This window comes from Oncorhynchus gorbuscha, unplaced genomic scaffold, assembly GCF_021184085.1.
Source record: "Oncorhynchus gorbuscha isolate QuinsamMale2020 ecotype Even-year unplaced genomic scaffold, OgorEven_v1.0 Un_scaffold_1016, whole genome shotgun sequence".
Taxonomy (NCBI): domain Eukaryota; kingdom Metazoa; phylum Chordata; class Actinopteri; order Salmoniformes; family Salmonidae; genus Oncorhynchus; species Oncorhynchus gorbuscha.
Genome location: NW_025745929.1, coordinates 177,501 through 202,453, shown reverse-complemented (window position 1 = coordinate 202,453; position 24,953 = coordinate 177,501). Strand labels below are relative to the sequence as shown.

The following is a 24,953-nucleotide window of genomic DNA, read 5'->3' as shown; positions in this document are numbered from 1 at the left end:
TAGAATAATAGTCATCTCTTCACCTCTCAGTAGTATAATAGTCATCTCTTCACCTCTCAGTAGAATAATAGTCATCTCTTCACCTCACCTCTCAGTAGTATAATAGTCATCTCTTCACCTCTCAGTAGAATAATAGTCATCTCTTCACCTCTCAGTAGAATAATAGTCATCTCTTCACCTCTCAGTAGAATAATAGTCATCTCAGTAGAATAATAGTCATCTCTTCACCTCTCAGTAGAATAATAGTCATCTCTTCACCTCTCAGTAGAATAATAGTCATCTCTTCACCTCTCAGTAGAATAATAGTCATCTCAGTAGTATAATAGTCATCTCTTCACCTCTCAGTAGAATAATAGTCATCTCTTCACCTCTCAGTAGAATAATAGTCATCTCTTCACCTCTCAGTAGAATAATAGTCATCTCTTCACCTCTCAGTAGAATAATAGTCATCTCTTCACCTCTCAGTAGAATAATAGTCATCTCTTCACCTCTCAGTAGAATAATATTCATCTCTTCACCTCTCAGTAGAATAATAGTCATCTCTTCACCTCTCAGTAGAATAATAGTCATCTCTTCACCTCTCAGTAGAATAATAGTCATCTCTTCACCTCACCTCTCAGTAGAATAATAGTCATCTCTTCACCTCTCAGTAGTATAATAGTCATCTCTTCACCTCTCAGTAGAATAATAGTCATCTCTTCACCTCTCAGTAGAATAATAGTCATCTCTTCACCTCACCTCTCAGTAGAATAATAGTCATCTCTTCACCTCTCAGTAGAATAATAGTCATCTCTTCACCTCACCTCTCAGTAGAATAATAGTCATCTCTTCACCTCTCAGTAGAATAATAGTCATCTCTTCACCTCTCAGTAGAATAATAGTCATCTCTTCACCTCTCAGTAGAATAATAGTCATCTCTTCACCTCTCAGTAGAATAATAGTCATCTCTTCACCTCTCAGTAGAATAATAGTCATCTCTTCACTTCTCAGTAGAATAATAGTCATCTCTTCACCTCTCAGTAGAATAATAGTCATCTCTTCACCTCACCTCTCAGTAGAATAATAGTCATCTCTTCACCTCTCAGTAGAATAATAGTCATCTCTTCACCTCTCAGTAGAATAATAGTCATCTCTTTACCTCTCAGTAGAATAATAGTCATCTCTTCACCTCTCAGTAGAATAATAGTCATCTCTTCACCTCTCAGTAGAATAATAGTCATCTCTTCACCTCACCTCTCAGTAGAATAATAGTCATCTCTTCACCTCTCAGTAGTATAATAGTCATCTCTTCACCTCTCAGTAGAATAATAGTCATCTCTTCACCTCTCAGTAGAATAATAGTAATCTCTTCACCTCTCAGTAGAATAATAGTCATCTCTTCACCTCTCAGTAGAATAATAGTAATCTCTTCACCTCTCAGTAGAATAATAGTCATCTCTTCACCTCTCAGTAGAATAATAGTCATCTCTTCACCTCTCAGTAGAATAATAGTCATCTCTTCACCTCTCAGTAGAATAATAGTCATCTCTTCACCTCTCAGTAGAATAATAGTCATCTCTTCACCTCTCAGTAGAATAATAGTCATCTCTTCACCTCTCAGTAGAATAATAGTCATCTCTTCACCTCTCAGTAGAATAATAGTCATCTCTTCACCTCACCTCTCAGTAGAATAATAGTCATCTCTTCACCTCTCAGTAGAATAATAGTCATCTCTTCACCTCTCAGTAGAATAATAGTCATCTCTTCACCTCTCTCTTCAGTAGAATAATAGTCATCTCTTCACCTCTCAGTAGAATAATAGTCATCTCTTCACCTCTCAGTAGAATAATAGTCATCTCTTCACCTCACCTCTCAGTAGAATAATAGTCATCTCTTCACCTCTCAGTAGAATAATAGTCATCTCTTCACCTCTCAGTAGAATAATAGTCATCTCTTCACCTCAACTCTCAGTAGAATAATAGTCATCTCTTCACCTCTCAGTAGAATAATAGTCATCTCTTCACCTCTCAGTAGAATAATAGTCATCTCTTCACCTCACCTCTCAGTAGAATAATAGTCATCTCTTCACCTCTCAGTAGAATAATAGTCATCTCTTCACCTCTCAGTAGAATAATAGTCATCTCTTCACCTCTCAGTAGAATAATAGTCATCTCTTCACCTCTCAGTAGTATAATAGTCATCTCTTCACCTCTCAGTAGAATAATAGTCATCTCTTCACCTCACCTCTCAGTAGTATAATAGTCATCTCTTCACCTCTCAGTAGAATAATAGTCATCTCTTCACCTCTCAGTAGAATAATAGTCATCTCTTCACCTCTCAGTAGAATAATAGTCATCTCAGTAGAATAATAGTCATCTCTTCACCTCTCAGTAGAATAATAGTCATCTCTTCACCTCTCAGTAGAATAATAGTCATCTCTTCACCTCTCAGTAGAATAATAGTCATCTCAGTAGTATAATAGTCATCTCTTCACCTCTCAGTAGAATAATAGTCATCTCTTCACCTCTCAGTAGAATAATAGTCATCTCTTCACCTCTCAGTAGAATAATAGTCATCTCTTCACCTCTCAGTAGAATAATAGTCATCTCTTCACCTCTCAGTAGAATAATAGTCATCTCTTCACCTCTCAGTAGAATAATAGTCATCTCTTCACCTCTCAGTAGAATAATAGTCATCTCTTCACCTCTCAGTATAATAATAGTCATCTCTTCACCTCTCAGTAGAATAATAGTCATCTCTTCACCTCTCAGTAGAATAATAGTCATCTCTTCACCTCACCTCTCAGTAGAATAATAGTCATCTCTTCACCTCTCAGTAGAATAATAGTCATCTCTTCACCTCACCTCTCAGTAGAATAATAGTCATCTCTTCACCTCTCAGTAGAATAATAGTCATCTCTTCACCTCTCAGTAGAATAATAGTCATCTCTTCACCTCTCAGTAGAATAATAGTCATCTCTTCACCTCTCAGTAGAATAATAGTCATCTCTTCACCTCACCTCTCAGTAGAATAATAGTCATCTCTTCACCTCTCAGTAGAATAATAGTCATCTCTTCACCTCTCAGTAGAATAATAGTCATCTCTTCACCTCTCAGTAGAATAATAGTCATCTCTTCACCTCTCAGTAGAATAATAGTCATCTCTTCACCTCACCTCTCAGTAGAATAATAGTCATCTCTTCACCTCTCAGTAGAATAATAGTCATCTCTTCACCTCTCAGTAGAATAATAGTCATCTCTTCACCTCTCAGTAGAATAATAGTCATCTCTTCACCTCTCAGTAGAATAATAGTCATCTCTTCACCTCACCTCTCAGTAGAATAATAGTCATCTCTTCACCTCTCAGTAGAATAATAGTCATCTCTTCACCTCTCAGTAGAATAATAGTCATCTCTTCACCTCTCAGTAGAATAATAGTAATCTCTTCACCTCTCAGTAGAATAATAGTCATCTCTTCACCTCTCAGTAGAATAATAGTCATCTCTTCACCTCTCAGTAGAATAATAGTCATCTCTTCACCTCTCAGTAGAATAATAGTCATCTCTTCACCTCTCAGTAGAATAATAGTCATCTCTTCACCTCTCAGTAGAATAATAGTCATCTCTTCACCTCTCAGTAGAATAATAGTCATCTCTTCACCTCTCAGTAGAATAATAGTCATCTCTTCACCTCACCTCAGTAGAATAATAGTCATCTCTTCACCTCTCAGTAGAATAATAGTCATCTCTTCACCTCTCAGTAGAATAATAGTCATCTCTTCACCTCTCTCAGTAGAATAATAGTCATCTCTTCACCTCTCAGTAGAATAATAGTCATCTCTTCACCTCTCAGTAGAATAATAGTCATCTCTTCACCTCACCTCTCAGTAGAATAATAGTCATCTCTTCACCTCTCAGTAGAATAATAGTCATCTCTTCACCTCTCAGTAGAATAATAGTCATCTCTTCACCTCTCAGTAGTATAATAGTCATCTCTTCACCTCTCAGTAGAATAATAGTCATCTCTTCACCTCACCTCTCAGTAGTATAATAGTCATCTCTTCACCTCTCAGTAGAATAATAGTCATCTCTTCACCTCTCAGTAGAATAATAGTCATCTCTTCACCTCTCAGTAGAATAATAGTCATCATCTCAGTAGAATAATAGTCATCTCTTCACCTCTCAGTAGAATAATAGTCATCTCTTCACCTCTCAGTAGAATAATAGTCATCTCTTCACCTCTCAGTAGAATAATAGTCATCTCAGTAGTATAATAGTCATCTCTTCACCTCTCAGTAGAATAATAGTCATCTCTTCACCTCTCAGTAGAATAATAGTCATCTCTTCACCTCTCAGTAGAATAATAGTCATCTCTTCACCTCTCAGTAGAATAATAGTCATCTCTTCACCTCTCAGTAGAATAATAGTCATCTCTTCACCTCTCAGTAGAATAATAGTCATCTCAGTAGAATAATAGTCATCTCTTCACCTCTCAGTAGAATAATAGTCATCTCTTCACCTCTCAGTAGAATAATAGTCATCTCTTCACCTCTCAGTAGAATAATAGTCATCTCAGTAGTATAATAGTCATCTCTTCACCTCTCAGTAGAATAATAGTCATCTCTTCACCTCTCAGTAGAATAATAGTCATCTCTTCACCTCTCAGTAGAATAATAGTCATCTCTTCACCTCTCAGTAGAATAATAGTCATCTCTTCACCTCTCAGTAGAATAATAGTCATCTCTTCACCTCTCAGTAGAATAATAGTCATCTCTTCACCTCTCAGTAGAATAATAGTCATCTCTTCACCTCACCTCTCAGTAGAATAATAGTCATCTCTTCACCTCTCAGTAGAATAATAGTCATCTCTTCACCTCTCAGTAGAATAATAGTCATCTCTTCACCTCAGTAGAATAATAGTCATCTCTCAGTAGAATAATAGTCATCTCTTCACCTCTCAGTAGAATAATAGTCATCTCTTCACCTCTCAGTAGAATAATAGTCATCTCTTCACCTCACCTCAGTAGAATAATAGTCATCTCTTCAGTAGAATAATAGTCATCTCTTCACCTCTCAGTAGAATAATAGTCATCTCTTCACCTCTCAGTAGAATAATAGTCATCTCTTCACCTCTCAGTAGAATAATAGTCATCTCTTCACCTCTCAGTAGAATAATAGTCATCTCTTCACCTCTCAGTAGAATAATAGTCATCTCTTCACCTCTCAGTAGAATAATAGTCATCTCTTCACCTCTCAGTAGAATAATAGTCATCTTTCACCTCTCAGTAGAATAATAGTCATCTCTTCACCTCTCAGTAGAATAATAGTCATCTCTTCACCTCTCAGTAGAATAATAGTCATCTCTTCACCTCTCAGTAGAATAATAGTCATCTCTTCACCTCTCTCAGTAGAATAATAGTCATCTCTTCACCTCTCAGTAGAATAATAGTCATCTCTTCACCTCTCAGTAGAATAATAGTCATCTCTTTACCTCTCAGTAGAATAATAGTCATCTCTTCACCTCTCAGTAGAATAATAGTCATCTCTTCACCTCTCAGTAGAATAATAGTCATCTCTTCACCTCTCTCAGTAGAATAATAGTCATCTCTTCACCTCTCAGTAGAATAATAGTCATCTCTTCACCTCTCAGTAGAATAATAGTCATCTCTTCACCTCACCTCTCAGTAGAATAATAGTCATCTCTTCACCTCTCAGTAGAATAATAGTCATCTCTTCACCTCACCTCTCAGTAGAATAATAGTCATCTCTTCACCTTAGAATAATAGTCATCTCTTCACCTCTCAGTAGAATAATAGTCATCTCTTCACCTCTCAGTAGAATAATAGTCATCTCTTCACCTCTCAGTAGAATAATAGTCATCTCTTCACCTCTCAGTAGAATAATAGTCATCTCTTCACCTCTCAGTAGAATAATAGTCATCTCTTCACCTCACCTCTCAGTAGAATAATAGTCATCTCTTCACCTCTCAGTAGAATAATAGTCATCTCTTCTTCACCTCTCAGTAGAATAATAGTCATCTCTTCACCTCTCAGTAGAATAATAGTCATCTCAGTAGAATAATAGTCATCTCTTCACCTCTCAGTAGAATAATAGTCATCTCTTCACCTCTCAGTAGAATAATAGTCATCTCTTCACCTCTCAGTAGAATAATAGTCATCTCTTCACCTAGTATAATAGTCATCTCTTCACCTCTCAGTAGAATAATAGTCATCTCTTCACCTCTCAGTAGAATAATAGTCATCTCTTCACCTCTCAGTAGAATAATAGTCATCTCTTCACCTCTCAGTAGAATAATAGTCATCTCTTCACCTCTCAGTAGAATAATAGTCATCTCTTCACCTCTCAGTAGAATAATAGTCATCTCTTCACCTCTCAGTAGAATAATAGTCATCTCTTCACCTCTCAGTAGAATAATAGTCATCTCTTCACCTCTCAGTAGAATAATAGTCATCTCTTCACCTCACCTCTCAGTAGAATAATAGTCATCTCTTCACCTCTCAGTAGAATAATAGTCATCTCTTCACCTCTCAGTAGAATAATAGTCATCTCTTCACCTCTCAGTAGAATAATAGTCATCTCTTCACCTCTCAGTAGAATAATAGTCATCTCTTCACCTCTCAGTAGAATAATAGTCATCTCTTCACCTCACCTCTCAGTAGAATAATAGTCATCTCTTCACCTCTCAGTAGAATAATAGTCATCTCTTCACCTCTCAGTAGAATAATAGTCATCTCTTCACCTCTCAGTAGAATAATAGTCATCTCTTCACCTCTCAGTAGAATAATAGTCATCTCTTCACCTCTCAGTAGAATAATAGTCATCTCTTCACCTCACCTCTCAGTAGAATAATAGTCATCTCTTCACCTCTCAGTAGAATAATAGTCATCTCTTCACCTCTCAGTAGAATAATAGTCATCTCTTCACCTCTCAGTAGAATAATAGTCATCTCAGTAGAATAATAGTCATCTCTTCACCTCTCAGTAGAATAATAGTCATCTCTTCACCTCTCAGTAGAATAATAGTCATCTCTTCACCTCTCAGTAGAATAATAGTCATCTCTTCACCTCTCAGTAGAATAATAGTCATCTCTTCACCTCTCAGTAGAATAATAGTCATCTCTTCACCTCTCAGTAGAATAATAGTCATCTCTTCACCTCTCAGTAGAATAATAGTCATCTCTTCACCTCTCAGTAGAATAATAGTCATCTCTTCACCTCTCAGTAGAATAATAGTCATCTCTTCACCTCTCAGTAGAATAATAGTCATCTCTTCACCTCTCAGTAGAATAATAGTCATCTCTTCACCTCTCAGTAGAATAATAGTCATCTCTTCACCTCTCAGTAGAATAATAGTCATCTCTTCACCTCTCAGTAGAATAATAGTCATCTCTTCACCTCACCTCTCAGTAGAATAATAGTCATCTCTTCACCTCTCAGTAGAATAATAGTCATCTCTTCACCTCACCTCTCAGTAGAATAATAGTCATCTCTTCACCTCTCAGTAGAATAATAGTCATCTCTTCACCTCTCAGTAGAATAATAGTCATCTCTTCACCTCTCAGTAGAATAATAGTCATCTCTTCACCTCTCAGTAGAATAATAGTCATCTCTTCACCTCTCAGTAGAATAATAGTCATCTCTTCACCTCTCAGTAGAATAATAGTCATCTCTTCACTTCTCAGTAGAATAATAGTCATCTCTTCACCTCTCAGTAGAATAATAGTCATCTCTTCACCTCACCTCTCAGTAGAATAATAGTCATCTCTTCACCTCTCAGTAGAATAATAGTCATCTCTTCACCTCTCAGTAGAATAATAGTCATCTCTTTACCTCTCAGTAGAATAATAGTCATCTCTTCACCTCTCAGTAGAATAATAGTCATCTCTTCACCTCTCAGTAGAATAATAGTCATCTCTTCACCTCACCTCTCAGTAGAATAATAGTCATCTCTTCACCTCTCAGTAGATAATAGTCATCTCTTCACCTCTCAGTAGAATAATAGTCATCTCAGTATCTTCACCTCTCAGTAGAATAATAGTCATCTCTTCACCTCTCAGTAGAATAATAGTCATCTCTTCACCTCTCAGTAGAATAATAGTCATCTTTCACCTCTCAGTAGAATAATAGTCATCTCTTCACCTCTCAGTAGAATAATAGTCATCTCTTCACCTCTCAGTAGAATAATAGTCATCTCTTCACCTCTCAGTAGAATAATAGTCATCTCTTCACCTCTCAGTAGAATAATAGTCATCTCTTCACCTCTCAGTAGAATAATAGTCATCTCTTCACCTCTCAGTAGAATAATAGTCATCTCTTCACCTCACCTCTCAGTAGAATAATAGTCATCTCTTCACCTCTCAGTAGAATAATAGTCATCTCTTCACCTCAGTAGAATAATAGTCATCTCTTCAGTAGAATAATAGTCATCTCTTCACCTCACCTCAGTAGAATAATAATAGTCATCTCTTCACCTCTCAGTAGAATAATAGTCATCTCTTCACCTCTCAGTAGAATAATAGTCATCTCTTCACCTCTCAGTAGAATAATAGTCATCTCTTCAGTAGAATAATAGTCATCTCTTCACCTCTCAGTAGAATAATAGTCATCTCTTCACCTCTCAGTAGAATAATAGTCATCTCTTCACCTCTCAGTAGAATAATAGTCATCTCAGTAGAATAATAGTCATCTCTTCACCTCTCAGTAGAATAATAGTCATCTCTTCACCTCTCAGTAGAATAATAGTCATCTCTTCACCTCTCAGTAGAATAATAGTCATCTCTTCACCTCTCAGTAGAATAATAGTCATCTCTTCACCTCTCAGTAGAATAATAGTCATCTCTTCACCTCTCAGTAGAATAATAGTCATCTCTTCACCTCTCAGTAGAATAATAGTCATCTCTTCACCTCTCAGTAGAATAATAGTCATCTCTTCACCTCTCAGTAGAATAATAGTCATCTCTTCACCTCTCAGTAGAATAATAGTCATCTCTTCACCTCACCTCAGTAGAATAATAGTCATCTCTTCACCTCTCAGTAGAATAATAGTCATCTCTTCACCTCTTCACCTCTCAGTAGAATAATAGTCATCTCTTCACCTCTCAGTAGAATAATAGTCATCTCTTCACCTCTCAGTAGAATAATAGTCATCTCTTCACCTCTCAGTAGAATAATAGTCATCTCTTCACCTCTCAGTAGAATAATAGTCATCTCTTCACCTCTCAGTAGAATAATCTCTTCAGTAGAATCATCTCTTCACCTCTCAGTAGAATAATAGTCATCTCTTCACCTCTCAGTAGAATAATAGTCATCTCTTCACCTCTCAGTAGAATAATAGTCATCTCTTCACCTCACCTCTCAGTAGAATAATAGTCATCTCTTCACCTCTCAGTAGAATAATAGTCATCTCTTCACCTCTCAGTAGAATAATAGTCATCTCTTCACCTCTCAGTAGAATAATAGTCATCTCTTCACCTCTCAGTAGAATAATAGTCATCTCTTCACCTCTCAGTAGAATAATAGTCATCTCTTCACCTCTCTCAGTAGAATAATAGTCATCTCTTCACCTCTCAGTAGAATAATAGTCATCTCTTCACCTCTCAGTAGAATAATAGTCATCTCTTCACCTCTCAGTAGAATAATAGTCATCTCTTCACCTCTCAGTAGAATAATAGTCATCTCTTCACCTCTCAGTAGAATAATAGTCATCTCTTCACCTCTCAGTAGAATAATAGTCATCTCTTCACCTCTCAGTAGAATAATAGTCATCTCTTCACCTCTCAGTAGAATAATAGTCATCTCTTCACCTCTCAGTAGAATAATAGTCATCTCTTCACCTCTCAGTAGAATAATAGTCATCTCTTCACCTCTCAGTAGAATAATAGTCATCTCTTAATAGTCATCTCTTCACCTCTCAGTAGAATAATAGTCATCTCTTCACCTCTCAGTAGAATAATAGTCATCTCTTCACCTCTCAGTAGAATAATAGTCATCTCTTCACCTCTCAGTAGAATAATAGTCATCTCTTCACCTCTCAGTAGAATAATAGTCATCTCTTCACCTCTCAGTAGAATAATAGTCATCTCTTCACCTCTCAGTAGAATAATAGTCATCTCTTCACCTCTCAGTAGAATAATAGTCATCTCTTCACCTCTCTCAGTAGAATAATAGTCATCTCTTCACCTCTCAGTAGAATAATAGTCATCTCTTCACCTCTCAGTAGAATAATAGTCATCTCTTCACCTCAACTCTCAGTAGAATAATAGTCATCTCTTCACCTCTCAGTAGAATAATAGTCATCTCTTCACCTCACCTCTCAGTAGAATAATAGTCATCTCTTCACCTCACCTCTCAGTAGAATAATAGTCATCTCTTCACCTCTCAGTAGAATAATAGTCATCTCTTCACCTCTCAGTAGAATAATAGTCATCTCTTCACCTCTCAGTAGAATAATAGTCATCTCTTCACCTCTCAGTAGTAATAATAGTCATCTCTTCACCTCTCAGTAGAATAATAGTCATCTCTTCACCTCACCTCTCAGTAGAATAATAGTCATCTCTTCACCTCTCAGTAGAATAATAGTCATCTCTTCACCTCTCAGTAGAATAATAGTCATCTCTTCACCTCTCAGTAGAATAATAGTCATCTCAGTAGAATAATAGTCATCTCTTCACCTCTCAGTAGAATAATAGTCATCTCTTCACCTCTCAGTAGAATAATAGTCATCTCTTCACCTCTCAGTAGAATAATAGTCATCTCTTCAGTAGTAGAATAATAGTCATCTCTTCACCTCTCAGTAGAATAATAGTCATCTCTTCACCTCTCAGTAGAATAATAGTCATCTCTTCACCTCTCAGTAGAATAATAGTCATCTCTTCACCTCTCAGTAGAATAATAGTCATCTCTTCACCTCTCAGTAGAATAATAGTCATCTCTTCACCTCACCTCTCAGTAGAATAATAGTCATCTCTTCACCTCTCAGTAGAATAATAGTCATCTCTTCACCTCTCAGTAGAATAATAGTCATCTCTTCACCTCACCTCTCAGTAGAATAATAGTCATCTCTTCACCTCTCAGTAGAATAATAGTCATCTCTTCACCTCACCTCTCAGTAGAATAATAGTCATCTCTTCACCTCTCAGTAGAATAATAGTCATCTCTTCACCTCTCAGTAGAATAATAGTCATCTCTTCACCTCTCAGTAGAATAATAGTCATCTCTTCACCTCTCAGTAGAATAATAGTCATCTCTTCACCTCTCAGTAGAATAATAGTCATCTCTTCACCTCTCAGTAGAATAATAGTCATCTCTTCACCTCTCAGTAGAATAATAGTCATCTCTTCACCTCTCAGTAGAATAATAGTCATCTCTTCACCTCTCAGTAGAATAATAGTCATCTCTTCACCTCTCAGTAGAATAATAGTCATCTCTTCACCTCTCAGTAGAATAATAGTCATCTCTTCACCTCTCAGTAGAATAATAGTCATCTCTTCAGTAGAATAATAGTCATCTCTTCACCTCTCAGTAGAATAATAGTCATCTCTTCACCTCTCAGTAGAATAATAGTCATCTCTTCACCTCTCAGTAGAATAATAGTCATCTCTTCACCTCTCAGTAGAATAATAGTCATCTCTTTACCTCTCAGTAGAATAATAGTCATCTCTTCACCTCTCAGTAGAATAATAGTCATCTCTTCACCTCTCAGTAGAATAATAGTCATCTCTTCACCTCACCTCTCAGTAGAATAATAGTCATCTCTTCACCTCTCAGTAGAATAATAGTCATCTCTTCACCTCTCAGTAGAATAATAGTCATCTCTTCACCTCTCAGTAGAATAATAGTCAATCTCTTCACCTCTCAGTAGAATAATAGTCATCTCTTCACCTCTCAGTAGAATAATAGTCAATCTCTTCACCTCAGTAGAATAATAGTCATCTCTTCACCTCTCAGTAGAATAATAGTCATCTCTTCACCTCTCAGTAGAATAATAGTCATCTCTTCACCTCTCAGTAGAATAATAGTCATCTCTTCACCTCTCAGTAGAATAATAGTCATCTCTTCACCTCTCAGTAGAATAATAGTCATCTCTTCACCTCTCAGTAGAATAATAGTCATCTCTTCACCTCAGTAGAATAATAGTCATCTCTTCACCTCTCAGTAGAATAATAGTCATCTCTTCACCTCTCAGTAGAATAATAGTCATCTCTTCACCTCACCTCTCAGTAGAATAATAGTCATCTCTTCACCTCACCTCTCAGTAGAATAATAGTCATCTCTTCACCTCTCAGTAGAATAATAGTCATCTCTTCACCTCTCAGTAGAATAATAGTCATCTCTTCACCTCTCAGTAGAATAATAGTCATCTCTTCACCTCTCAGTAGAATAATAGTCATCTCTTCACCTCTCAGTAGAATAATAGTCATCTCTTCACCTCACCTCTCAGTAGAATAATAGTCATCTCTTCACCTCTCAGTAGAATAATAGTCATCTCTTCACCTCTCAGTAGAATAATAGTCATCTCTTCACCTCTCAGTAGAATAATAGTCATCTCTTCACCTCTCAGTAGAATAATAGTCATCTCTTCACCTCTCAGTAGAATAATAGTCATCTCTTCACCTCTCAGTAGAATAATAGTCATCTCTTCACCTCTCAGTAGAATAATAGTCATCTCTTCACCTCTCAGTAGAATAATAGTCATCTCTTCACCTCTCAGTAGAATAATAGTCATCTCTTCACCTCTCAGTAGAATAATAGTCATCTCTTCACCTCACCTCTCAGTAGAATAATAGTCATCTCTTCACCTCTCAGTATAATACTAGTCATCTCTTCACCTCAGTAGAATAATAGTCATCTCTTAATAGTCATCTCTCACCTCATCTCTCTCAGTAGAATAATAGTCATCTCTTCACCTCTCAGTAGAATAATAGTCATCTCTTCACCTCTCAGTAGAATAATAGTCATCTCTTCACCTCTCAGTAGAATAATAGTCATCTCTTCACCTCTCAGTAGAATAATAGTCATCTCTTCACCTCACCTCTCAGTAGAATAATAGTCATCTCTTCACCTCTCAGTAGAATAATAGTCATCTCTTCACCTCTCAGTAGAATAATAGTCATCTCTTCACCTCTCAGTAGAATAATAGTCATCTCTTCACCTCTCAGTAGAATAATAGTCATCTCTTCACCTCTCAGTAGAATAATAGTCATCTCTTCACCTCACCTCTCAGTAGAATAATAGTCATCTCTTCACCTCTCAGTAGAATAATAGTCATCTCTTCACCTCACCTCTCAGTAGAATAATAGTCATCTCTTCACCTCACCTCTCAGTAGAATAATAGTCATCTCTTCACCTCACCTCTCAGTAGAATAATAGTCATCTCTTCACCTCTCAGTAGAATAATAGTCATCTCTTCACCTCTCAGTAGAATAATAGTCATCTCTTCACCTCTCAGTAGAATAATAGTCATCTCTTCACCTCTCAGTAGAATAATAGTCATCTCTTCACCTCTCAGTAGAATAATAGTCATCTCTTCACCTCTCAGTAGAATAATAGTCATCTCTTCACCTCTCAGTAGAATAATAGTCATCTCTTCACCTCACCTCTCAGTAGAATAATAGTCATCTCTTCACCTCTCAGTAGAATAATAGTCATCTCTTCACCTCTCAGTAGAATAATAGTCATCTCTTCACCTCTCAGTAGAATAATAGTCATCTCTTCACCTCACCTCTCAGTAGAATAATAGTCATCTCTTCACCTCTCAGTAGAATAATAGTCATCTCTTCACCTCTCAGTAGAATAATAGTCATCTCTTCAGTAGAATAATAGTCATCCTCACCTCTCAGTAGAATAATAGTCATCTCTTCACCTCTCAGTAGAATAATAGTCATCTCTTCACCTCACCTCTCAGTAGAATAATAGTCATCTCTTCACCTCTCAGTAGAATAATAGTCATCTCTTCACCTCTCAGTAGAATAATAGTCATCTCTTCACCTCTCAGTAGAATAATAGTCATCTCTTCACCTCTCAGTAGAATAATAGTCATCTCTTCACCTCTCTTCACCTCTCAGTAGAATAATAGTCATCTCTTCACCTCTCAGTAGAATAATAGTCATCTCTTCACCTCTCAGTAGAATAATAGTCATCTCTTCACCTCACCTCTCAGTAGAATAATCTCTTCATCTCTTCACCTCACCTCTCAGTAGAATAATAGTCATCTCTTCACCTCTCAGTAGAATAATAGTCATCTCTTCACCTCACCTCAGTAGAATAATAGTCATCTCTTCACCTCTCAGTAGAACCTAAGAATAATAGTCATCTCTTCACCTCTCAGTAGAATAATAGTCATCTCTTCACCTCTCAGTAGTCAATAAGAATAATAGTCATCTCTTCACCTCTCAGTAGAATAATAGTCATCTCTCTCAGTAGAATAATAGTCATCTCACCTCTCAGTAGAATAATAGTCATCTCTTCACCTCACCTCTCACCTCTCAGTAGAATAATAGTCATCTCTTCACCTCTCAGTAGAATAATAGTCATCTCTTCACCTCTCAGTAGAATAATAGTCATCTCTTCACCTCTCAGTAGAATAATAGTCATCTCTTCACCTCACCTCTCAGTAGAATAATAGTCATCTCTTCACCTCTCAGTAGAATAATAGTCATCTCTTCACCTCACCTCAGTAGAATAATAGTCATCTCTTCACCTCTCAGTAGAATAATAGTCATCTCTTCACCTCTCAGTAGAATAATAGTCATCTCTTCACCTCTCAGTAGAATAATAGTCATCTCTTCACCTCTTTGTAGAATAATAGTCATCTCTTCACCTCACCTCTCAGTAGAATAATAGTCATCTCTTCACCTCACCTCTCAGTAGAATAATAGTCATCTCTCAGTCTCAGTTAATAGTCATCTCTTCACCTCTCAGTAGAGTAATAGTCATCATCAGTCTACAGTTGTACCTCTTTACCTCACCTCTCTTTGTAGAGTAATAGTCATCATCAGTCTACAGTTGTACCTCTTTACCTCACCTCTCAGTAGAGTAATAGTCATCATCAGTCTACAGTTGTACCTCTTTACCTCACCTCTCTTTGTAGAGTAATAGTCATTTAGCATCAGTCTAGTCATTGTCAGTCTACTTTACCTCACCTCTCTTTGTAGAGTAATAGTCATCAGTCTACAGTCTACAGTTGTAATAGTCATCATCTTTGTACCTCACCTCTCTTTGTAGAGTAATAGTCATCATCAGTCTACAGTTGTACCTCTTTACCTCACCTCTCTTTGTAGAGTAATAGTCATCATCAGTCTACAGTTGTACCTCTTTACCTCACCTCTCTTTGTAGAGTAATAGTCATCATCAGTCTACAGTTGTACCTCTTTACCTCACCTCTCTTTGTAGAGTAATAGTCATCATCAGTCTACAGTTGTACCTCTTTACCTCACCTCTCTTTGTAGAGTAATAGTCATCATCAGTCTACAGTTGTACCTCTTTACCTCACCTCTCTTTGTAGAGTAATAGTCATCATCAGTCTACAGTTGTACCTCTTTACCTCACCTCTCTTTGTAGAGTAATAGTCATCATCAGTCTACAGTTGTACCTCTTTACCTCACCTCTCTTTGTAGAGTAATAGTCATCATCAGTCTACAGTTGTACCTCTTTACCTCACCTCTCTTTGTAGAGTAATAGTCATCATCAGTCTACAGTTGTACCTCTTTACCTCACCTCTCTTTGTAGAGTAATAGTCATCATCAGTCTACAGTTGTACCTCTTTACCTCACCTCTCTTTGTAGAGTAATAGTCATCATCAGTCTACAGTTGTACCTCTTTACCTCACCTCTTTACTTTTTGTAGAGTAATAGTCATCATCAGTCTACAGTTGTACCTCTTTACCTCACCTCTCTTTGTAGAGTAATAGTCATCATCAGTCTACAGTTGTACCTCTTTACCTCACCTCTCTTTGTAGAGTAATAGTCATCATCAGTCTACAGTTGTACCTCTTTACCTCACCTCTCTTTGTAGAGTAATAGTCATCATCAGTCTACAGTTGTACCTCTTTACCTCACCTCTCTTTGTAGAGTAATAGTCATCATCAGTCTACAGTTGTACCTCTTTACCTCACCTCTCTTTGTAGAGTAATAGTCATCATCAGTCTACAGTTGTACCTCTTTACCTCACCTCTCTTTGTAGAGTAATAGTCATCATCAGTCTACAGTTGTACCTCTTTACCTCACCTCTCTTTGTAGAGTAATAGTCATCATCAGTCTACAGTTGTACCTCTTTACCTCACCTCTCTTTGTAGAGTAATAGTCATCATCAGTCTACAGTTGTACCTCTTTACCTCACCTCTCTTTGTAGAGTAATAGTCATCATCAGTCTACAGTTGTACCTCTTTACCTCACCTCTCTTTGTAGAGTAATAGTCATCATCAGTCTACAGTTGTACCTCTTTACCTCACCTCTCTTTGTAGAGTAATAGTCATCATCAGTCTACAGTTGTACCTCTTTACCTCACCTCTCTTTGTAGAGTAATAGTCATCATCAGTCTACAGTTGTACCTCTTTACCTCACCTCTCTTTGTAGAGTAATAGTCATCATCAGTCTACAGTTGTACCTCTTTACCTCACCTCTCTTTGTAGAGTAATAGTCATCATCAGTCTACAGTTGTACCTCTTTACCTCACCTCTCTTTGTAGAGTAATAGTCATCATCAGTCTACAGTTGTACCTCTTTACCTCACCTCTCTTTGTAGAGTAATAGTCATCATCAGTCTACAGTTGTACCTCTTTACCTCACCTCTCTTTGTAGAGTAATAGTCATCATCAGTCTACAGTTGTACCTCTTTACCTCACCTCTCTTTGTAGAGTAATAGTCATCATCAGTCTACAGTTGTACCTCTTTACCTCACCTCTCTTTGTAGAGTAATAGTCATCATCAGTCTACAGTTGTACCTCTTTACCTCACCTCTCTTTGTAGAGTAATAGTCATCATCAGTCTACAGTTGTACCTCTTTACCTCACCTCTCTTTGTAGAGTAATAGTCATCATCAGTCTACAGTTGTACCTCTTTACCTCACCTCTCTTTGTAGAGTAATAGTCATCATCAGTCTACAGTTGTACCTCTTTACCTCACCTCTCTTTTGTAGAGTAATAGTCATCATCAGTCTACAGTTGTACCTCTTTACCTCACCTCTCTTTGTAGAGTAATAGTCATCATCAGTCTACAGTTGTACCTCTTTACCTCAGTCTACAGTTGTACTCTCTTTGTAGAGTAATAGTCATCATCAGTCTACAGTTGTACCTCTTTACCTCACCTCTCTTTGTAGAGTAATAGTCATCATCAGTCTACAGTTGTACCTCTTTACCTCACCTCTCTTTGTAGAGTAATAGTCATCATCAGTCTACAGTTGTACCTCTTTACCTCACCTCTCTTTGTAGAGTAATAGTCATCATCAGTCTACAGTTGTACCTCTTTACCTCACCTCTCTTTGTAGAGTAATAGTCATCATCAGTCTACAGTTGTACCTCTTTACCTCACCTCTCTTTGTAGAGTAATAGTCATCATCAGTCTACAGTTGTACCTCTTTACCTCACCTCTCTTTGTAGAGTAATAGTCATCATCAGTCTACAGTTGTACCTCTTTACCTCACCTCTCTTTGTAGAGTAATAGTCATCATCAGTCTACAGTTGTACCTCTTTACCTCACCTCTCTTTGTAGAGTAATAGTCATCATCAGTCTACAGTTGTACCTCTTTACCTCACCTCTCTTTGTAGAGTAATAGTCATCATCAGTCTACAGTTGTACCTCTTTACCTCACCTCTCTTTGTAGAGTAATAGTCATCATCAGTCTACAGTTGTACCTCTTTTTGTACCTCACCTCTCTTTGTAGAGTAATAGTCATCATCAGTCTACAGTTGTACCTCTTTACCTCACCTCTCTTTGTAGAGTAATAGTCATCATCAGTCTACAGTTGTACCTCTTTACCTCACCTCTCTTTGTAGAGTAATAGTCATCATCAGTCTACAGTTGTACCTCTTTACCTCACCTCTCTTTGTAGAGTAATAGTCATCATCAGTCTACAGTTGTACCTCTTTACCTCACCTCTCTTTGTAGAGTAATAGTCATCATCAGTCTACAGTTGTACCTCTTTACCTCACCTCTCTTTGTAGAGTAATAGTCATCATCAGTCTACAGTTGTACCTCTTTACCTCACCTCTCTTTGTAGAGTAATAGTCATCATCAGTCTACAGTTGTACCTCTTTACCTCACCTCTCTTTGTAGAGTAATAGTCATCATCAGTCTACAGTTGTACCTCTTTACCTCACCTCTCTTTGTAGAGTAATAGTCATCATCAGTCTACAGTTGTACCTCTTTACCTCACCTCTCTTTGTAGAGTAATAGTCATCATCAGTCTACAGTTGTACCTCTTTACCTCACCTCTCTTTGTAGAGTAATAGTCATCATCAGTCTACAGTTGTACCTCTTTACCTCACCTCTCTTTGTAGAGTAATAGTCATCATCAGTCTACAGTTGTACCTCTTTACCTCACCTCTCTTTGTAGAGTAATAGTCATCATCAGTCTACAGTTGTACTACAGTAGAGTGTACCTCTTTACCTCACCTCTCTTTGTAGAGTAATAGTCATCATCAGTCTACAGTTGTACCTCTTTACCTCACCTCTCTTTGTAGAGTAATAGTCATCATCAGTCTACAGTTGTACCTCTTTACCTCACCTCTCTTTGTAGAGTAATAGTCATCATCAGTCTACAGTTGTACCTCTTTACCTCACCTCTCTTTGTAGAGTAATAGTCATCATCAGTCTACAGTTGTACCTCTTTACCTCACCTCTCTTTGTAGAGTAATAGTCATCATCAGTCTACAGTTGTACCTCTTTACCTCACCTCTCTTTGTAGAGTAATAGTCATCATCAGTCTACAGTTGTACCTCTTTACCTCACCTCTCTTTGTAGAGTAATAGTCATCATCAGTCTACAGTTGTACCTCTTTACCTCACCTCTCTTTGTAGAGTAATAGTCATCATCAGTCTACAGTTGTACCTCTTTACCTCACCTCTCTTTGTAGAGTAATAGTCATCATCAGTCTACAGTTGTACCCTCTTTTTGTACATCTCACCTTGTACTCTTTGTAGAGTAATAGTCATCATCAGTCTACAGTTGTACCTCTTTACCTCACCTCTCTTTGTAGAGTAATAGTCATCATCAGTCTACAGTTGTACCTCTTTACCTCACCTCTCTTTGTAGAGTAATAGTCATCATCAGTCTACAGTTGTACCTCTTTACCTCACCTCTCTTTGTAGAGTAATAGTCATCATCAGTCTACAGTTGTACCTCTTTACCTCACCTCTCTTTGTAGAGTAATAGTCATCATCAGTCTACAGTTGTACCTCTTTACCTCACCTCTCTTTGTAGAGTAATAGTCATCATCAGTCTACAGTTGTACCTCTTTACCTCACCTCTCTTTGTAGAGTAATAGTCATCATCAGTCTACAGTTGTACCTCTTTACCTCACCTCTCTTTGTAGAGTAATAGTCATCATCAGTCTACAGTTGTACCTCTTTACCTCACCTCTCTTTGTAGAGTAATAGTCATCATCAGTCTACAGTTGTACCTCTTTACCTCACCTCTCTTTGTAGAGTAATAGTCATCATCAGTCTACAGTTGTACCTCTTTACCTCACCTCTCTTTGTAGAGTAATAGTCATCATCAGTCTACAGTTGTACCTCTTTACCTCACCTCTCTTTGTAGAGTAATAGTCATCATCAGTCTACAGTTGTACCTCTTTACCTCACCTCTCTTTGTAGAGTAATAGTCATCATCAGTCTACAGTTGTACCTCTTTACCTCACCTCTCTTTGTAGAGTAATAGTCATCATCAGTCTACAGTTGTACCTCTTTACCTCACCTCTCTTTGTAGAGTAATAGTCATCATCAGTCTACAGTTGTACCTCTTTACCTCACCTCTCTTTGTAGAGTAATAGTCATCATCAGTCTACAGTTGTACCTCTTTACCTCACCTCTCTTTGTAGAGTAATAGTCATCATCAGTCTACAGTTGTACCTCTTTACCTCACCTCTCTTTGTAGAGTAATAGTCATCATCAGTCTACAGTTGTACCTCTTTACCTCACCTCTCTTTGTAGAGTAATAGTCATCATCAGTCTACAGTTGTACCTCTTTACCTCACCTCTCTTTGTAGAGTAATAGTCATCATCAGTCTACAGTTGTACCTCTTTACCTCACCTCTCTTTGTAGAGTAATAGTCATCATCAGTCTACAGTTGTACCTCTTTACCTCACCTCTCTTTGTAGAGTAATAGTCATCATCAGTCTACAGTTGTACCTCTTTACCTCACCTCTCTTTGTAGAGTAATAGTCATCATCAGTCTACAGTTGTACCTCTTTACCTCACCTCTCTTTGTAGAGTAATAGTCATCATCAGTCTACAGTTGTACCTCTTTACCTCACCTCTCTTTGTAGAGTAATAGTCATCATCAGTCTACAGTTGTACCTCTTTACCTCACCTCTCTTTGTAGAGTAATAGTCATCATCAGTCTACAGTTGTACCTCTTTACCTCACCTCTCTTTGTAGAGTAATAGTCATCATCAGTCTACAGTTGTACCTCTTTACCTCACCTCTCTTTGTAGAGTAATAGTCATCATCAGTCTACAGTTGTACCTCTTTACCTCACCTCTCTTTGTAGAGTAATAGTCATCATCAGTCTACAGTTGTACCTCTTTACCTCACCTCTCTTTGTAGAGTAATAGTCATCATCAGTCTACAGTTGTACCTCTTTCCCTCCTCTTTGTAGAGTAATAGTCATCATCACCTCTCTTTGTAGAGTAATAGTCATCATCAGTCTACAGTTGTACCTCTTTACCTCACCTCTCTTTGTAGAGTAATAGTCATCATCAGTCTACAGTTGTACCTCTTTACCTCACCTCTCTTTGTAGAGTAATAGTCATCATCAGTCTACAGTTGTACTCCTTTGTAGAGTAATAGTCATCATCAGTCTACAGTTGTACCTCTTTACCTCACCTCTCTTTGTAGAGTAATAGTCATCATCAGTCTACAGTTGTACCTCTTTACCTCACCTCTCTTTGTAGAGTAATAGTCATCATCAGTCTACAGTTGTACCTCTTTACCTCACCTCTCTTTGTAGAGTAATAGTCATCATCAGTCTACAGTTGTACCTCTTTACCTCACCTCTCTTTGTAGAGTAATAGTCATCATCAGTCTACAGTTGTACCTCTTTACCTCACCTCTCTTTGTAGAGTAATAGTCATCATCAGTCTACAGTTGTACCTCTTTACCTCACCTCTCTTTGTAGAGTAATAGTCATCATCAGTCTACAGTTGTACCTCTTTACCTCACCTCTCTTTGTAGAGTAATAGTCATCATCAGTCTACAGTTGTACCTCTTTACCTCACCTCTCTTTGTAGAGTAATAGTCATCATCAGTCTACAGTTGTACCTCTTTACCTCACCTCTCTTTGTAGAGTAATAGTCATCATCAGTCTACAGTTGTACCTCTTTACCTCACCTCTCTTTGTAGAGTAATAGTCATCATCAGTCTACAGTTGTACCTCTTTACCTCACCTCTCTTTGTAGAGTAATAGTCATCATCAGTCTACAGTTGTACCTCTTTACCTCACCTCTCTTTGTAGAGTAATAGTCATCATCAGTCTACAGTTGTACCTCTTTACCTCACCTCTCTTTGTAGAGTAATAGTCATCATCAGTCTACAGTTGTACCTCTTTACCTCACCTCTCTTTGTAGAGTAATAGTCATCATCAGTCTACAGTTGTACCTCTTTACCTCACCTCTCTTTGTAGAGTAATAGTCATCATCAGTCTACAGTTGTACCTCTTTACCTCACCTCTCTTTGTAGAGTAATAGTCATCATCAGTCTACAGTTGTACCTCTTTACCTCACCTCTCTTTGTAGAGTAATAGTCATCATCAGTCTACAGTTGTACCTCTTTACCTCACCTCTCTTTGTAGAGTAATAGTCATCATCAGTCTACAGTTGTACCTCTTTACCTCACCTCTCTTTGTAGAGTAATAGTCATCATCAGTCTACAGTTGTACCTCTTTACCTCACCTCTCTTTGTAGAGTAATAGTCATCATCAGTCTACAGTTGTACCTCTTTACCTCACCTCTCTTTGTAGAGTAATAGTCATCATCAGTCTACAGTTGTACCTCTTTACCTCACCTCTCTTTGTAGAGTAATAGTCATCATCAGTCTACAGTTGTACCTCTTTACCTCACCTCTCTTTGTAGAGTAATAGTCATCATCAGTCTACAGTTGTACCTCTTTACCTCACCTCTCTTTGTAGAGTAATAGTCATCATCAGTCTACAGTTGTACCTCTTTACCTCACCTCTCTTTGTAGAGTAATAGTCATCATCAGTCTACAGTTGTACCTCTTTACCTCACCTCTCTTTGTAGAGTAATAGTCATCATCAGTCTACAGTTGTACCTCTTTACCTCACCTCTCTCAGTGTGGAATATTTCCAGTCTTCAGGTTCTTGTGATATCATGTTTGTCTTTGGCCCAGTTGTGTGTGTTAGATAATCCATATGGGAAGTCAGTTCAAACCAGACCGTCATCAGTTAGAAGTGGACTGTTAAAGGCCCAGTGCATTCAAAACCGTCATTTCCCTGTGTTTTATATATATATATATTTCCACACTATGAGGTTGGAATAATAGTTTTGAAATTGTGATAATTATGATAATGCTCCTTTTTTTAGTGTTAAGAGCTGTTTTGAAAAGACCTCCTGAAATTTCAGCCGGTTTTGGTGGGATGGAATTCTGGTCTGCCTGATGACATCACCGAGCGATTAATTAGTTAATGGACCAATAAGAAAGAGAGTTCCAAACGTCTCTGCCAATAAAGGCTAGTTGTTCAGTTTTCTCCTCCTCATTCCCAGACTGTCCTAGCTAAATTCTTGCTTGAGAAATTGTTATTTTTCTAATAAACCATTTTTGTTTTCTTTTTTAATACAATTTTAAATAGAAAACAATCACAGTAAAGTACTTAATTGTTCACCAGAAATGATTTGATATTAAAAATATTTTTTAAATGTTTATATTGAGATATTGAAATGGCTACACCGGCCCTTTAAAATTTTCCTCTGAAATCCACTGTCTGTAATTCTAGTGTGTCTTTAACAGATGTCCACATTCCGGAACGTGTCTTTAACAGATGTCCACATTCCGGAACGTGTCTTTAACAGATGTCCACATTCCGGAACGTGTCTTTAACAGATGTCCACATTCCGGAACGTGTCTTTAACAGATGTCCACATTCCGGAATGTGTCTTTAACAGATGTCCACATTCCGGAATGTGTCTTTAACAGATGTCCACATTCCGGAATGTGTCTTTAACAGATGTCCATCTACCAGAATGTGTCTCTAACAGATGTCCATCTACCAGAATGTGTCTCTAACAGATGTCCATCTACCAGAATGTGTCTTTAACAGATGTCCATCTACCAGAATGTGTCTCTAACAGATGTCCATCTACCAGAATGTGTTGTCCATCTACCAGAATGTGTCTTTAACAGATGTCCATCTACCAGAATGTGTCTTTAACAGATGTCCATCTACCAGAATGTGTCTCTAACAGATGTCCATCTACCAGAATGTGTTGTCCATCTACCAGAATGTGTCTTTAACAGATGTCCATCTACCAGAATGTGTCTCTAACAGATGTCCATCTACCAGAATGTGTCTCTAACAGATGTCCATCTACCAGAATGTGTTGTCCATCTACCAGAATGTGTCTTTAACAGATGTCCATCTACCAGAATGTGTCTTTAACAGATGTCCATCTACCAGAATGTGATGTCCATCTACCAGAATGTGTCTTTAACAGATGTCCACATTCCGGAATGTGTCTCTAACAGATGTCCATCTACCAGAATGTGTCTCTAACAGATGTCCATCTACCAGAATGTGTCTCTAACAGATGTCCATCTACCAGAATGTGTCTTTAACAGATGTCCATCTACCAGAATGTGTCTTTAACAGATGTCCATCTACCAGAATGTGTCTCTATCAGATGTCCATCTACCAGAATGTGTCTCTAACAGATGTCCATCTACCAGAATGTGATGTCCATCTAACAGAATGTGATGTCCATCTACCAGAATGTGATGTCCATCTACCAGAATGTGTCTCTAACAGATGTCCATCTACCAGAATGTGTCTTTAACAGATGTCCATCTACCAGAATGTGTCTCTAACAGATGTCCATCTACCAGAATGTGATGTCCATCTACCAGAATGTGTCTCTAACAGATGTCGATCTACCAGAATGTGTCTCTAACAGATGTCCATCTACCAGAATGTGATGTCCATCTACCAGAATGTGTCTCTAACAGATGTCGATCTACCAGAATGTGTCTCTAACAGATGTCCACATTCCGGAATGTGTCTTTAACAGATGTCCACATTCCGGAATGTGTCTTTAACAGATGTCCACATTCCGGAATGTGTCTCTAACAGATGTCCACATTCCGGAATGTGTCTCTAACAGATGTCTGTAATTCTAGTGTGTCTTCAACCTCTAGCGTCGAGCTATCCCGTATCCGGGAGCGTAATCATAGCCTCAATCTCATTAGCATAACGCAACGTTAACTATTCATGAAAATCGCAAATGAAATTAAATAAATATATTGAAACACAAGCTTAGCCTTTTGTTAACAACACTGTCATATCAGATTTTCAAAATATGCTTTTCAACCATAGCTAGAGTATTGATAGCTAGCATAGCATTAAGCCTAGCATTCAGCAGGCAACATTTTCACAAAAACAAGAAAAGCATTCAAATAAAATCATTTACTTTCGAAGAACTTCGGACGTTTTCAATGAGGAGACTCTCAGTTAGATAGCAAATGATCAGTTTTTCCAAAAATATTATTTGTGTAGGAGAAATCGCTCCATTTTGTT

General features: G+C 37.7%; 1 protein-coding gene across 1 annotated transcript in view; it reads left to right on the top strand.

The window, feature by feature from the left end:
• The window catches only part of LOC124020997 (voltage-dependent T-type calcium channel subunit alpha-1H-like), a gene marked incomplete at its 3' end in the record, with an annotated part of 212,184 nt that overhangs the window by 11,490 nt on the left and 175,741 nt on the right, over window positions 1-24,953 (top strand).